Genomic DNA, 16,405 nt, shown 5'->3' on the forward strand with positions numbered 1-16,405 from the left:
GTATAAAATTGTAGAGTCTAGATGAACGAACTGTGAATCCCTGGAATTCAATTCCCTTTCATAATTACGATGTTATAAAACAAAATTGCAAGTGAAATATTGCGTTCACGCAACATTAGTCCTTAATAGCTCGAATTGCGTTTCCCTTTGCGTTGTTATAGGTTGTAATGTATCGGCAACGAAGTAGAATTGGATGTTGTCCTACTAGACCTAGCGTTTAGCTTAAGAAACGTATGTTACTGACATATAGAGTACAAGACTCGATTGTCATTCATTTAAATGAAAGTTTGAATACCGCTGAATTGCTGAATTGTATCTTTTATCTTTGTAAAAATATTTGTAAATTATATATTAGAGAGTCTGATAGCAACAGTATTTGAACAGGCACAAAGTTACAGTTAAACTTGTATCATGGGTAGACTGGGAACATTTATGCAAGTGCAAAATTAAAAATATCATAAAAGAAATGCAACCTAAATATGGGCTTCGCTTATCGAAAATTATATAAATTATATCTCTTTGCGCATTATGCACATGTACATTTTTGTACCTATGAAGTTTTCATAAATGCATATCCGAAAAATATTGAGTATCTAATGCCATAACGTGGCGTTTTTATAAAGAGGACGACAAAATTTACTAGCATTCAAAGTTTCAACTAAATTCCTGATCCAAATGTCCTGCAGTTTCCTCTAAGTTCTCGTCAAAATTCGTAGTACCATAAAAGTGAAAATATTCCCGATTGGGAACGTCTACCGGCAAGGATCGCGACGTTTGTAACGCGAACCCTCGAGGAAACGCGATGACGACGATAGTAGGTCGGCTGTTTTATATTTAGTGACAATAAATTTTATAGAGTAACTAAAAAACGACGGTTTCGTAACGCGTCGCGAGTCACGGCTCGTTGTCTCTGTAGCTTGAATGTAACCAAAACCACGGAAAGGTTAGGCGACGAAAAGAAAATCGCGGCGAATATAAAGGCGAATTCCTGTTCTGTTTCTAAAACGCATTCCGTCAGCTGTCAGTGTTCACCGAACGCATTGGTCGACACTCTATTTACCTTGCCTGGAGCAAGGCTGTGATTTCCACTTACCATAAATTGCGACAGAATAATGCCGGTCGTGCTTTATAGCCTCGCCCGATCCGTCGTCAAAACACCGGTTTACCTTTCTCTCGTAGAATTTCTCGTCCTGGGCAATTTTCTCAGTGACTCTGGAAGGTGTGCCTTAGGTGACAGGTTTTTGTTATTTGAATTTCTTCCACGGGTCACCCTCGAATAAGTGCAATTATCGTTTCGCTGTTCTCTTGCCAGTAACTCCAATGTTCGCGGAAGCGCAACACCACCTTTCACGCATTGTCTACCGACACGCCGCGCCGCGCCGTTTCGGACGCTTGGCGAGTAATCGGCGAGAATTTTGTATTCGAAAGCGATCAAGAGATCAAGCAAGTAGTATCTCTCGCGTGACCGTATTTCACGATGGGCTCGATGTTTCACGGTCGTTACGTGGAATGCTCGTGTGTAATGCTAGATTAGTGAAGTCGATCGTAATTATGTCCTCGTTATCTCTCAGTGCTAGGCCGCGGTTAATATTCGCAGAGTGGCTATACAACGATTAATAACGATCCCTGTATAGTTGTTGCTTATCGTCGTATCGATGGATTGTCGTCAGCATTATAATATCCGAAAACTTAATTCTGACAGCGAAAGACTTTGTAATACGTGGGTAGATGGTAATTAAAATATTCCATCGAGTAATCAAGAAACTCGACAGACGCTTACGTCATTTGAAACGCGACATCAGAGATTCGCGTGATATGGTAAAAGTGTCGGGCCTGATTGGGAACGTCCGTTACTTTGTGGCGCGATTCTGTACGCCTGCGCGGTTTTTTTCTCATTTGGATGAATATTGATATTTGTCTTTTTATTCTATTAACATTCATTTAATTTAAACATTGAACACATTAACAAAAATGTTATTTCATACCATAACGTAGCGAGATATTTAGATAGGAAATAATGCGTTGTGAGTTTATCAAAGTTGTAAACAATCGATGCGGTAAAATTGTTTGTTTAACTAAGGGTCAATGTTGCGTTAATGCAATATTCTACTACGAATAACTTTTCCAACCAGTTGAAATTATTACATTCGGCTTTATAATATTAGCGTTTATAAAAGAAAGTTCGAGAGATTTACGTAATATCTTTTTCGTCACTAGTATTTCTTCTCCCATCTGAATTTTGTAATTCTATGTACTTTCAAAAAATTGAAGCATTTTTAGTACTATGAAGAACCAATTGCTTGAAAATTATGGAAATTCTTCTGTTTCTTCGATTATTGTAGTGAGTATCTATAAAGTACACATTATTCTAACATATCTTTTGTATTTTGACAAAACCAATATGTGAATTAATCTATAAAGTTTTTTAAGAGTATTGCATATACACAATTTGTATTACATTATTTTACTGTTTCATTCTTAACGTGTTAATAACATAGCAATGCATATTTTCTATAATTTCTAACTCAATATATAAGATGTTGAAAAAGGAAAAGTTAATTATAAACAGAGAGATTAGCCAAGTCGACTTCCTTTATATCTAAAAATATTTAATACTTTACATATCCACAATTGTTTTATTTATATCTTATACAACTTGTTTCATTACACTTTCTAATTATTTTCCAATCATTTACGTATATTTAAATTACACTGTCTAAAAAAACTGATTGTAAACGTTTGACCTTAAAGAATTATAATTCCAAATTAGAAATGGTACTATATTTAAACACAAGAAATAAATGATTAACAAAGACAAAGAGTTTACTTCTGAAAAAGTACACTACTAAGATTTACTTCTATTAGCAGCAATTATTATTAGCATCAAAATAGGAACATTAGGAGAAAACCATATTACCCACTAATTCAAAAAAATTGATGATTGTTTGCCAATTATTTTTTGTCACATTGAAGTATTAACAAAGATCTGTTTCAAAATACTTGCGCTTCAATGAAATTTATTTTGCTTTGAAGTGTTCTTACTATATTTTTGATTCTTCAAATATGTACCATAATGGTTTGGTAATGAACACGAAGAAATGTATAACAGTACCTATTTACAATATACATCTGCCTTGTAGTATTTCGAAAATTATTGCCAGTTAGTTTCGACTGTGTCTTCAGCTGTAAGCGATAGATTATGTTCGTACGTACGCAATCATTGAGGCTCACTACTATTCATAAACTACGGCTCAATTTTTCTTCTACAGCAATTAATGAAATAATCATAAGTTTCAATGAGTTGTCGCAATGAATAATATAGTCTGATGTCTTTGAATGAAGATGGAGTACTTAGTGAAAGTATCAGGTAAAATCAAGGTGTGCAATGGTTGGATTTTTTTTTTAATCCGGAGACTTTGATAATTTTAAGTGCTACCGATTTTAATTTAGATTATTTTTAATTTCACATGATACATGTGGTTTACATTACCTTAGGACAATATTGAAAAAAGAGGATGTTTTGTTTTGTTGTTCATTTGAATATAATAGCTGAACTTTTGAATTTTATTTTCATTAATTTATGTTGGCTACTAAATGCTTAATAAACAGATCTCCTATTTTCATTACAACTTTTAATCTACTCTATTGTTCGACGTTTATAACGGTGAAAAGTATGATTTAGTTAACAATTTTCAAATAAACTCGCATCAATCACTGATGGCAGTTAGAAAAATATTTCTACATTTTCTAATGAGGCGAATTCTTCGGTCTAATGAAATTAAATTTCTCTTTCATCAGATTCTCTTAAATTTGTGTAATCATATGAACCTTCTACTAAATACATATTACGAAATTTAATGTATTGGAAGATGTGGAAACATCATATTATTTTTGACGATCGATATAACTCGATATAATCTGTATATTATTACTTGATGTCTATGTATATAAACTCTACTTAATAAATCCTACTACTAATTGAACGTCAAATGTATCAATTATAGAGAAAAGAAAGTTCTATTCCGATGAGAAATTAGCAAAAATTATTCAACGTTCAGTAGGAATTTATCTCATCTTATCGGTACGTTAATTAAAAAAAAAAAAAAAACACTTTCTCATGACAAGAAGATGAATACTTTACAAACTTACAAAAGCTATTTCCATTCATTCCTAAAAAAGATAATTTTCCGGAAAAGTGATCTATTCAAGATGCTATTCAATAAATAACAAAAGATTACCAAAAGAAAGTGCATACATCTATTGTTTAATGACCTAGCAATTTTATGAAGATGTAACACCTTTAAACTTTTTCTAAATATCCTGTATTAGTATACGAATAGTATAAAAATTACAATGATATGCGAATACTTGTTATATTGTATATATATGTACATTGTACTTCTAGGCATTGGCGTGCGATTGAAGCTAGAATTTTTTTCAGATTCAACTATTTATATTTCTAAAATTCAACTTACACAGATCGAAAAAGAATTTTCCAAAATCGACACGTCGATTTTTCTCCTTGGCGTGGCAAGGAAAGCAAAAACAACGAAATCGAGGGGAGTTTCGGTAACCGTTTGCCATGTGCGTTGACGATGAAAATCTAGCAACGTTCGGAAAAAAGCGAAAGAAACGTTTTCCCTTTCAGCCGAGCAAATTGGTATCGCGTTTCGGTGGCGCTTGTACGTTCTTCGTGCTAAACTCCGGCCGTCTGTTGCGTGTTCACCGACAGATGCACATTCAGTGACGTAATGTCAGACGCGGAGCGTAACCGCACTCTTCACGTAACATACCCTTGACTCTCCTAATGAGTATCGCACATTCGTTACGTATGTTGCGCTTCGTGGACAGATACACACAGCGTGTCGAGCGAAGGTGCACACGGATGAGCGTACAACGTTGCACGCTGCATGCTCTGTATACACCCGTGCGCTGCACGTTGCGTCTGTATCGCGGTTTATCTCAATGTTGTTACAAGAATACCACGCACCCCTTACATCCCCGTTGGCTAAGCATCTAATAAAGCGTTTCTTCGCGATAAAAGCTCCAAGCCCAGGTTTTCTGCTTCACGTCGGTCACAAGAGACTGAGCGTTCCGTTGCGTTACTCGCGCTGAGATATAATAAATGAAAAATCGTGCGGCGAGCAGAAGCAGTTTTCCCAGCGTGCACCGGGAAACGGCCTTGATCGGAGTGTACTCGAAGACAGACGTAGATAAAGGTATAGAGAGAGAAAGAGAGTTGTTAGCAGGATTTCTTGACCGAGTCGACTCTATAAACCATCTGGAAAAGAGACACACTGCATTGGTGGAACACGGGGAAGACTTTTAATGATTCCATGCAAATTTTTTCTGCGTAATACTAAATGTACATACGCGCGTCAGTGGAAAGATGTACAACTTACCTTCCGCAAGGAAAATATCTGCATTTTGAGTTTTATTCGTTATTACATTATAGTTATTACATTAAGTTATTCTGAACATATACGTTGTTTTAAATATGTAGTATATTATGAAAGAGAGTAATTCGATTAAAACTGAATATTTTTGCTTCAAATAAATTCTCCAATATTCGACGTACTTTGGCTAATACATTGGAAAAATACGTAAAATCTAAGGTTTTAACAGGAAAAAAACTGTTGACATTGCTGTAAAATTGCCCCTTAATACTATCTTATTTCCTAAAACCTTCTGTATCTTTTTGTGTAGAAATTATCAAGTGTATGACAAAAAGTAAGAATCGAATGGTGATAACTCTGAGAAATATAGCGCATAAGATAAGACTTCAAATACTCAGTGATGCAATTTTTGGTTGTTTGCTCCGCCTTTCAAATTTTGTATTTACTCTATGAAGAGTATGTTAATTTCAAAGCAAAATTAGTCGTCAATACAAATAGAAAAATTATCAGTTTCGATAGACACGGTGATGTACATATCCTATTATATCCGACTCTATTTTTATAACGCTTGGAATACCTATGTCACAGAAAACCCGGATTATACTTCCAGTATAACCCAATAATTATCTGTAACACATCGAAGGAAGTTTGAAATATGAAAGTTATCTATTATAAATACCTAAAAGTCAGAAAAAAATGGTAGAATTTATTAGGTACGTTAATGTACCGTCTAGTTTTTAATCCTTTCAGTGACGTTCCATGACACGTGTTGATCATACGCTGCTTGTTGCGATAAAACATGCGATTGGTTGAGTTTACACTTTTCATGCGAAAGGAACATCGAATTTACCTGAAAGTAATTGAAAACTAAAATGCAAAAATTTTAATAAAATTATTTACTTCTTATTTATATTACATTTATATTACAAAATATAAATTATATGTTTCGTATTTAAAAAGTTAATAATTTCCATAAAACAGAGTTCAATATATGACTCAATGTTACGCACTTTATATTTATATTTATCTACTCTAATAATAAAAAGATACTACTCTTTTAAATATGATACTTTTTTAATTAAATATAATTATGAAAAGGAGACTACATATTTAATAGTATTTACTTATTATGAAAAAGATTCTGATAAACTAAACGTTTTCCAAGCTTATAAAGATACATAGGAATATAAAAATAGTTTGTTACAATGCTTTTGCTTTCATTTATAGGCACAAGAACAACCATACATGAATAACTATTACACATACCTAAACATCGGATACACACATATATAAGTATTAGGCTATACACAAACATAAAAGGATTCATAGATATTATAAATTTCTATGATCTTTATGTCGAATCCTTGTTGAATTTCAAGTTACGAATTTCTATTCTTCGGTCTCACCATATTAAAACGTTTATTAGAAGCTATATATGAAAATTCATTTGGAACGACAATGTTCATTAAGCATAGACCTCGCTGGAAACTACAACACGAGTTTTATCTGCTTCATACTGATTGGGCCCGATCTCCGATTCGAGGCACTGACCTCGCGTGCTATTTAATCGCCCTTCTCTGCCGCAGCTCGAGCCTCCTCGTTCCTCTTGAATCGCTTTCGCGTTTCTCTTCATCGGTTGACCAGCTTGTCCCTACGTTCTCGGACGTTCCTCTTCGTTCCTCCCTGCTTTCAGTTCGTCCTTCTTCCTATCTCTTATATGGAGAACGTCATTCCTCTTTTTTTCCCGGCGAGTTACGGTGTCCCGTATAAAATATTCTTACAGCATGCGTGTGTTGGCTTATACGCATTTACGCCTTACGCATACAACTTCGTGTTGGATCATTGAAATGTGACGCAATTCGACTACGCTCGAAGAGTACGTTCTTGAACCTAGTTGATATACGGCAAAAAAATCTTCGAACGTATTTGAAGCGTCATGATTTTCACATGGGACAGGTATATGAAGACCGCACGGGCAAAATATATTAAGAATTTTATGTCAGTTAATAGCTAAAAAGAAGTATCTTAATATGAAATAGTTAAAAAAAGAAATAATTTGATAATTTCGATGATATAAGCTTTCCGAAAATAAATAATAAATTTATGGTATTTTGTAAGAAACGAATAATATTAGCTTAATTGTTGTGTTAGTTTCATGTGATTAACATTAATCTGTATTATTAATATGTTATTAATGCTTCTTAAATGTTCAAGAGAATGACAAACATGCATATTTAATATGTCAAAGTCAAATATAAAGATGTGGAATTAGTTGACAACATACTGAATCTTAAATTTTATAAAGGACAGGAAATGTAAATTATCATGATTCTAATGGGAGATTTGTCAGTTGAAGGTTCAAACAATGATTGTACCTTTTGATAGCAAAAAGTGATTTATATCTTTGCTTATTGTCTAATGAAAATTATATAGTACAATGGAAATCTTTATTACAAGATTTACAATTTCACTACTTAATTATAGATCTTCTGTGATATAATTACAGATGTATGTATAAAAATTGTGTAATATGTATAAATAATACTTTGTTTATAAAAATTGAAATGTACTAAATAGAAATTGAAGAGAGAGAGCAACGTGGATAAAGATAGTTTTGCAGAAGATATAGGCCATAAGCCTCTTATCATGATGATCATTCGATTAACGTTAGAACGTTTACGAATTTCTATATCCCAATTTCACATTTGTTTCAATAAGCAAAGAAGCTTTTAATGTTCTACAAAAACTTTTAATATAAATATTACGTATAACGTGGTACGATTGTCGTAATCACAGTGGTAACATCCAAAACAAATAGCAAAGTGTTATATATAAAAGTCACAGAATTATTTAACCAATTAATTCTTCATTACATGTCATAATGATAAACGTAAATGTTTAATGAAACTATCTTTGGCATTAATTGCATCTTTGAGGCAACTATCCATACTATATATTCATTTTCTACCAAGTGTGTGGTTACAAGTAACGTAATTTGTGTGGTAACATCCAAAACAAATAGCAAAGTGCTATATATAAAAGTCACAAAATTATTTAACCAATTAATTATTCATTACATGTCATAATGATAAACGTAAATGTTTAATGAAACTATCTTTGGCATTAATTGCATCTTTGAGGCAACTATCCATACTATATATTCATTTTCTACCAAGTGTGTGGTTACAAGTAACGTAATTTGTGTATCTTTATGTAAACTTTCAAATAAATTTGAAATTTTATCTACAATTGTAATAGTCGTATCTCTCATTACAGTGCTAATGGTAGTAGAATCACTACCATTCTTATTGTATATCAACAAGAGTTCTTCCGTATTCCCTCAAGCTTAAAATAATTTGTAATAGTATAAAAACTTGATTGAGTCAAAAAATCAACAGAGTTAACGGTTTCAATAAGGTTTTTTTTAGAAATTTTTCCCTCTTCGGTAATTTCAAATGATTCAAACGATCGATAACCATTGAGAGGTTCTCAAGGTAATCGCGTCTGGTGTTTACTACGATTGTAATATCCCACAGTTTAATATTTAACACGACAAATTCGATAACAAGGATTTCTTCGGAGTAAACAGTTTCTAGTGAATCTTGTTACGCAACTCCGATGAATAAATTATATATGGTAAAATCCAGTGGAATTTTTGTCATTGATATCATTCAAAGATTGAAAAGTAACGTTGCCGTTTAATGATAAATTTTCACAGTCGTTTTCATTTATCCTTCAACCAATGATGGAAGGTAAGCGCGTAAGATGTTGAAGAAACTAACGAAATATATGCAATATACATATATGGAAAAAACGTTGAAAGACTAAAAAGAATTTCCTCAATGAAACTCAACGACGTCCTCGAGACCGAACCGATCATCTTTCATTGCTAGCTTTCCAGTTGTCACGAATTCGTTCTCGAAGGACATCCTGTTACTCAATATTACTAAACATACGATTGCCTTAAAACGATTGCGCGTAGGAAAAATTCCAATTCGTGGAAAGCGATACATTGACTATTGCATCATATAAACGTAGCAGCGTAACTACTACGATAGATCGCTACTGATTCATAATGTGTTCATTCGCTAGTTCTTATTAATTTTACAACACCAATCTCATTCGCAATGTTCCCCTAGTACAACATAAAATGTTCGTATTCCTACACATTTCTACTTTTATGATTTATGATATATTGAACACATAGCTTTAGTTACTAGTTTCATATAGTATATTACTTGGATATTAATAGGTGATTAAATGTATTATTTGAGATAAATGAAATCTCTGTTAATTAAAAAAGCTACATATTTATATTTAATGGAATAAAACAACCTCAAAAAGGATTCTACTTTCTGAAAAAAGGATCTATAGGTTTATGATAAATATCTATACGTATTATATGTAATCAATAGTTAAATTGCTTTTAGTCAAATACTTAAATTACAATGAAATTTTTATTCATTTTGTGTATAATTATCAATTCTATCAATATACTTTATTTCATATACTAATTTCAATTCTAAAAATTATTTTGGAGAGTAACAATACCTGATTGTCAAAAAAAAAGAAAAAAAAAAGAGAAAAGGATTAGCATCTGTCAAAGATAGACCTCAGTGGAACTGAGCATACTGTAATGAAGCATTGTTCGTAGGAAAAGATTGGAAACTCTTCTAGGAGACCACGTAACACTACGCTACTTGGCATACGTAGTAGAATGACACTGTGCAGGACTTGCCATCTACTAGAATTACACGTGAATGATATACGAACCTGATGAGCGTTTCTGTGAGACGTTCTGCATACTCGAAGAGGTACAGCTATAATACCTAAATATTCTTAACGTGAAAACATATAATCTACATTACAATGATTCCTCTGTGATAGAAGACGTCTTGATTTATATCGGTCTTCATTAACTGTTGAATGAATGTAAAAAATATACCGCTACGTAAAATGCTTTTTTCATTTCTTAGGTTTTGTGTACCGTAGTAATTATATGCAATATAATTAGTAGTATACAATTGTAAGCTGATCACTCACACAATTTTGAAGAAACTCAGACAAGCCATTAGGTAAATAAATATATAATATAATTGGGTAATATATAAAATTGTATCAATTCTTTTAAATTTAAAATAATAAAATCGGGCTGTTAATTTCATCAAAGTAAGTTTTTTAATCAAAGTAGTGTATCATTAGACTTATAATACTCTTTTGTTATGCAGATATAATGTTTATGTAATACTATTTTTTAAGAACATTGTTACTTTGGACTTCATAAAATGTTTGCAGGTTTACTTTTTAAAGCTGATGACTAGAAGACTAGCTATGACTAGAAGAAAATTTAAAAAATCCACAAGTAATAGCTTCCGTAGTAACGTTACTTTCAAAAACAATATCAACATCTTCGTTAGTAGCGCTGCATATTATGTGCGTGTGACGCTTGAAAGTTAATCTAAGCTGTGAAATATATGAATATATAATTCAAATGTAGAGAAGAATCTGAAGCGTTCAAATATAGTATATATTCCATATGTTGTTATTTGTTAGCTTAATCTTATCCATTCCATGATTGCATCATAATCTAGGTTTTTAGATATACGAATGTAAATGTTAGTTAATAAAAAAATTTATTGAATAAATTATATGTGTATTTTGTTCATAACAAAATATGCGTGTGAGAAAATATAGATCAAGTTATAATCTAAATTTGTGTAGTATTGCAGAATAAAATACAGAAATTGTAGTTTGAGTCGGCTTAATTAGTACTGTTCTCGAATATTTAATTACGTATATAAAAAATCTATTTTCTGTATCTCCAGCAAAATTGAGCGAGTATAGAATAGATAATTCTTCTCAAAGGAAAACGACGACAGTTTGTTACATATACAATATGAACAAAAATACGAAATCCTAAACCTATCTTATCTTAATATGCATTTCGTTTATTTTACAAAATTGCATATAGGAAAGGCATTAAAAATATCATTTCGATTGCTCATCATAATTAACTTTATTTTATACACGAGCATCCACGATATACGTAACTACAATTTTCATACTATTTTGTCAATAAGATACGTCACACACGTTCTGTAAGATTATAGTGTTTATAATATAACTTTATCTCTTCGTTTCTTCTTTTTTGTTTTAATCGCTGTGCGTCTGATTTGAAACTATGGTCCACAGTGATGAAGAGGAATCAGGCCAGACATTAGGTCGAATTTAAGAAAAAAAGAAAGTCACCCGAGCACGAGTATTTTGTCTATCAAAACGTTCTTATCGCAACGGATGGAAGATTGGTGAAACTGGGAATCGGACGAACTCCTGCCATGCTCGCGTATGTTTGAATAAAACGTGTACGCGTAGCTAGCCGATACTGCTTTTATCTGTCTAAACCTCGTTAAAAGCATTTCTTGCTCCCCTCTGGCATGAGTATTAACTCAAGTGCATGGAGGTTCGTTCGTCAAACAAAAATACTGTCGCATATAAACAAGATTAACAAACCGATTTCGTTGACGTATTATCGTTCAAGTTTTCGCGTTTATTATCGATGATATTTACAAGGCAACTTCGCGTAGACAAGAAGGGAAATCAATGTAGCTGCGTTCTTTGGGCAAATTTCCGATCGAATCATATTTCTCTATTAAAAATTTTCTATTTGTAGGAAAGTTGTAGAAAAATGTAATTTATTAAATTTGAGGAAGAATAGTTATTGGTATATTTTTCTTAATCTTCTTACGAGGCGATGGGCGGTTTAAGAATAATGTTAATATATAAAACAGTACACGCTATAATACATCCAAAATATGAAAAGATACTTTGAAAGGTGTGGTAAATATAATTAATCGTATTTTTTTAAATGGCATATGTAGTTCTATTTATAATGGAATCCCAAATCCCAATAAGTTTCAGTGATGTCAAAAAAGTTATAACAATCCAGTTATTTTCTTAAATTATGTCTTGGTACAACTGTACCATTAATTTTATGAGGGTGAAACAATAAATATCTTTTTCCCGCATAAAACAAAACCTAGGTTGGGACGTAAAAAGTTCGAACTGCAGCAAGGTTCAACGATTTCGAAGAAATGCAGAAGACACGTCACTGACGGCAATCGGTCGCCCATATTTTGCATATTATGTGGCGAAGCAACTGTACAAATATCGTAACACGTTGAAATTTCAATGCCTGTTCGTTGTTACTCTTATCATACCGCGATCTTATTTGTTAGAAGATACAATAATTTATAATAGTCTGATAAACATTGATTCTATCAACTACAACCATGCTCGCTATCTTAATTCAACGCCTGTCGAATTCATTATGCGACGAAGGATATGTATTTTGTATATGTAATTATATATATTTTGTTGTAAATAATATTGTTTCTTTATCGACGAACCATACGAATTCTGCTCTCTTTAAGCTTTTCATCTTAATTTATAAATATTGCGAAGGTAATACTCGATGCTATAGGAGAAGATAGTGATATGTACAGAACCCTGTAAATATTGGAACTCCTGAAACTTTATAATAAAAAGAGTATATATTTTAAGGGACATATATTGTCCAATTATATGCAATTTAAATACATAACGAAATAAAAGTGAAAGTAAATAAATTTCAAGCATACTTAGTTTCGTGTCATAATTTCAGATATTTACATCATCTTCAAAGGCCTTTTTAACTTCTTTGACTATTAGTCATTCATAAATATTTAATATTAGGCAGCAGTTGTGGTATATGGCAATATTGTGATAATAGTAAGGTGCATGAACTTAATTAACTATAAATATTAAATATTGAATATAAATACATATAGTAAATAGAAATGAAACCTAGGTTTGATGATAATTTGGAATTCTGAATGAAAGTAATATGGAATTCAGTATCAAGAAGAATTTTCATTTCATTCAGACAACAGATTTTCTGAATAATTTCGTTCTCTCACAGCAAAACGATGAGTTAAGAGATTAGAAAAGATATTGTTAATATATTCTATTCACTTTTATGAGATATGTATTTTATGTCAATCGGATGCATTGTGAGTTCAAAACGAATGTGGAAATAAATATTATTATATTCATACATGCGTATATCAGTAGGTTATGCAAATAATATTATCTTTCTTTTCTCAGTTACTTTTTATTTCGTTGAAGATTTTCATTTATTTAGATATAACAAAGAAAAAAACGAGTATTAGATTAAGGTAATACATATATGGTTTTAGTTAATTAGTTCATTAATTTCTGAAGAATCGCCTGCAAAAGATAATAATATACCATATTAACACCTTTTCTATACAATAGTGTTGTCATATAGCTATTAAACGAAAAATGACAGTCTCTAATTCATGGAAATAATTGCACAGGAATATTGCGAATCAGTCATATGGATGAATTTCATCATGTTTAACAAATGGGCCGATATTTAACGACTATTTCAAACATTTCAAGATTTCCTCGGTCAACGGTCATGAAGCGAGGTAATCGCGTCAAAAGGATATAATATTATAATATATATAAGGGTATAATAATGTGTAACTAAACACTTATCTAGGTTATGCAAATCTGCGTTATTTTCGATATAGTGTAAACATAGGAAATACGTATTTCTCGCGTGGATGTCTTGGATATACTACCAAGCATCGCTTCAAAGCAGACTAGAGAAGGGATGACGGGAATAAGAAGAATTACGAAAGCGCAATTATAAAAATCTTAATTACAGAAAAAAAACAAAAATTACTATCGATAAGGCACTTTGGGAAAATGTATACAATTATATGCTTTTACGTCGATATATTACGAGTGTTACTATATAAATATGTTAATTATCTATTACGCGATCTGATAAGCTTCTGGCAACAAACATTTGTCGAAGATACTTCCCCTATGGTAACTTATCGTTATCAGTAACTAGTGCGGCTCGATCATTCTTTATATTATTGAAATCAGCATTCTGAAATTCCCGCTAAAACGTATACTACCAATAGGTCTTAGGAAACTTACGGAAACTTAAATAAGCCTGAAAAATTAACAAGAACTTATTCAGACATTTTATAATTATCATCCTCTTGGAAACGTTTGACTATAAATAACCCATACATTTATTATTGCAATAGTAATCTCATCAATTCGATATATTAGGTCGTCCAAAAGGTTTCTTTCGTTTTATAAGGAAATAATGGATGCATAACATTTTTCGTTTTATATTATTTTATCGAATTACCTATGATCCATTTTGTTCTATTAAGATAAAGATTACAACGTTCGACAGATTAGGTTTCATATTTGTACAAAGATGCATCGTTGTAAAAGACGGGTCTGTAAAAGAAAGATACTTTTCGGACAACCTAATAATAAAATTCGAATGTTTGTTATCTATATCTATTACATCTCTTGCTCACTACTTTGATTAATATTTTGATCAATAATATTTTGACACTTCTCTATAGTGGATTTTTTGAAGTTTCTTATCAAATTTTTGTTAACAGGATTTATGTTACAAAACATAATTATAATTACTGCAAGTTTTCCCAATATACAAATGAAGCAAATTTTTAGTGTGTATAATACACATACAAATATTGGGTCGCTTGTATGATTACGAAATTATCAGAGAACAATTATGTCTAATAATTTAGATTAATTGTCACGTTTCATATGGAATTATCAGATGTCCTAATATTTACAAATGGAACTGTACACTGTCGGTTATAAGTATTAGACAACTATTCGTTATACAGGTTGAAGCGGTAATCGTAGTACAACCGGAGGTGAAATGAATCTATGTGAAAAAATAAGAAAAGAATTTGATATAACACGTTTTCATCTGAGATTCCGATTTCGAAAAAATCAATTTTGACGATTCCACAGGTATACTTAAATTTGGCTACTTCCGGATTGCACAAGAGTAAATAATCGACAAGCGTTCAAACTATATTTGAGAATAAGTAAAAAATGTAAAATAAAGTTTCTTCATAAAATGCTTCGTTTTGAAAAAAAAAAAAAAAATAAATTTGGTAATGTATCATGTGTGTATATGTATTAGACCAGTTCCTAATTAAACATGTTTATTTTCTTGAAACGGAAAAATGTTATTCTGCATTCTTGATTTATTTTCTTATGTATAATAATCTCTTGATTGTGTACACATAACTAGTCGATACATAGCCCAATTAAAGCATACTTGGGTTTTGAAACTCAATTTTCTCAAAAACGAAGCGTCATTTTCATCAGGAAAAATTTTATTCTGTATTTTTGACTTATTTTTTCACATGGTGGCACTTTCTGCCACCCTGTATCTATTTGAAAAGTCTAATAAATTTTATTCTGTTCAATATTTTACATTAAGAGACACATATTGAAGACTCAAAATAATTATGGTGTAAATCAGAATACTGTTATCTTTATAAAATATCGTTCTGCGTAATAAAAAATTCAGTCTATTTTCTCAAATTATAAAAACGTAATTTAGTGAATTGCAAAACGTATGGAGTGGTGCTTTTAAAAGTTGAAATACTAAATTCAAATGTTCAAAATTTTGACTTACAGTGCTATGATTTTCAGCTCGATAGATACATGTATGATGTGAAAGAAATAACAGATTTATAATAAAATGAGTAGAATATAAGAGCAGTGGAATGTATTGAATTTCTACCACATATCATCAAGTGTTGAATACAGGAAGTGATCACGAAGCTATTCAATACATTCTAATTCTATAAAGATACAATAATTTCAAATTTTTCCTACATTTTGCTGATAAAATTTCGGAACAACTCAGCATACATATGTTTGCAATTGTGAATATCTTATAACTTCTATATATGTGTATTTTCAAATTCGCTTCAAATTCGTTAGAAATATAATCATGGTAGTCATATATCATTACAATAATACTGAAGTTTCAAAGTATTTTGGATAATGCAAATTTGTATATAATATAATAAGTATTTGGATAATACATATTTATAAAAGTTGTTATTAAGTATTGAAATACTTTC

The 16,405-nt window shown here is 31.4% G+C and overlaps 1 protein-coding gene and 1 long non-coding RNA gene across 4 annotated transcripts in view; both read left to right on the forward strand.

The window, feature by feature from the left end:
- LOC132904606 (forkhead box protein O-like) overlaps positions 1 to 16,405 on the forward strand; it is a 297,766-nt gene that overhangs the window by 14,053 nt on the left and 267,308 nt on the right. The gene's annotated exons all lie outside the window — the stretch shown is intronic.
- Positions 10,163 to 11,041, forward strand: LOC132904621 (uncharacterized). The gene is made up of 3 exons (XR_009657631.1): positions 10,163 to 10,210; positions 10,373 to 10,471; positions 10,692 to 11,041. It is a non-coding gene; the product is annotated as an uncharacterized LOC132904621 (long non-coding RNA).

The sequence above is a fragment of the Bombus pascuorum genome, chromosome 2, assembly GCF_905332965.1.
Source record: "Bombus pascuorum chromosome 2, iyBomPasc1.1, whole genome shotgun sequence".
Lineage (NCBI taxonomy): Eukaryota > Metazoa > Arthropoda > Insecta > Hymenoptera > Apidae > Bombus > Bombus pascuorum.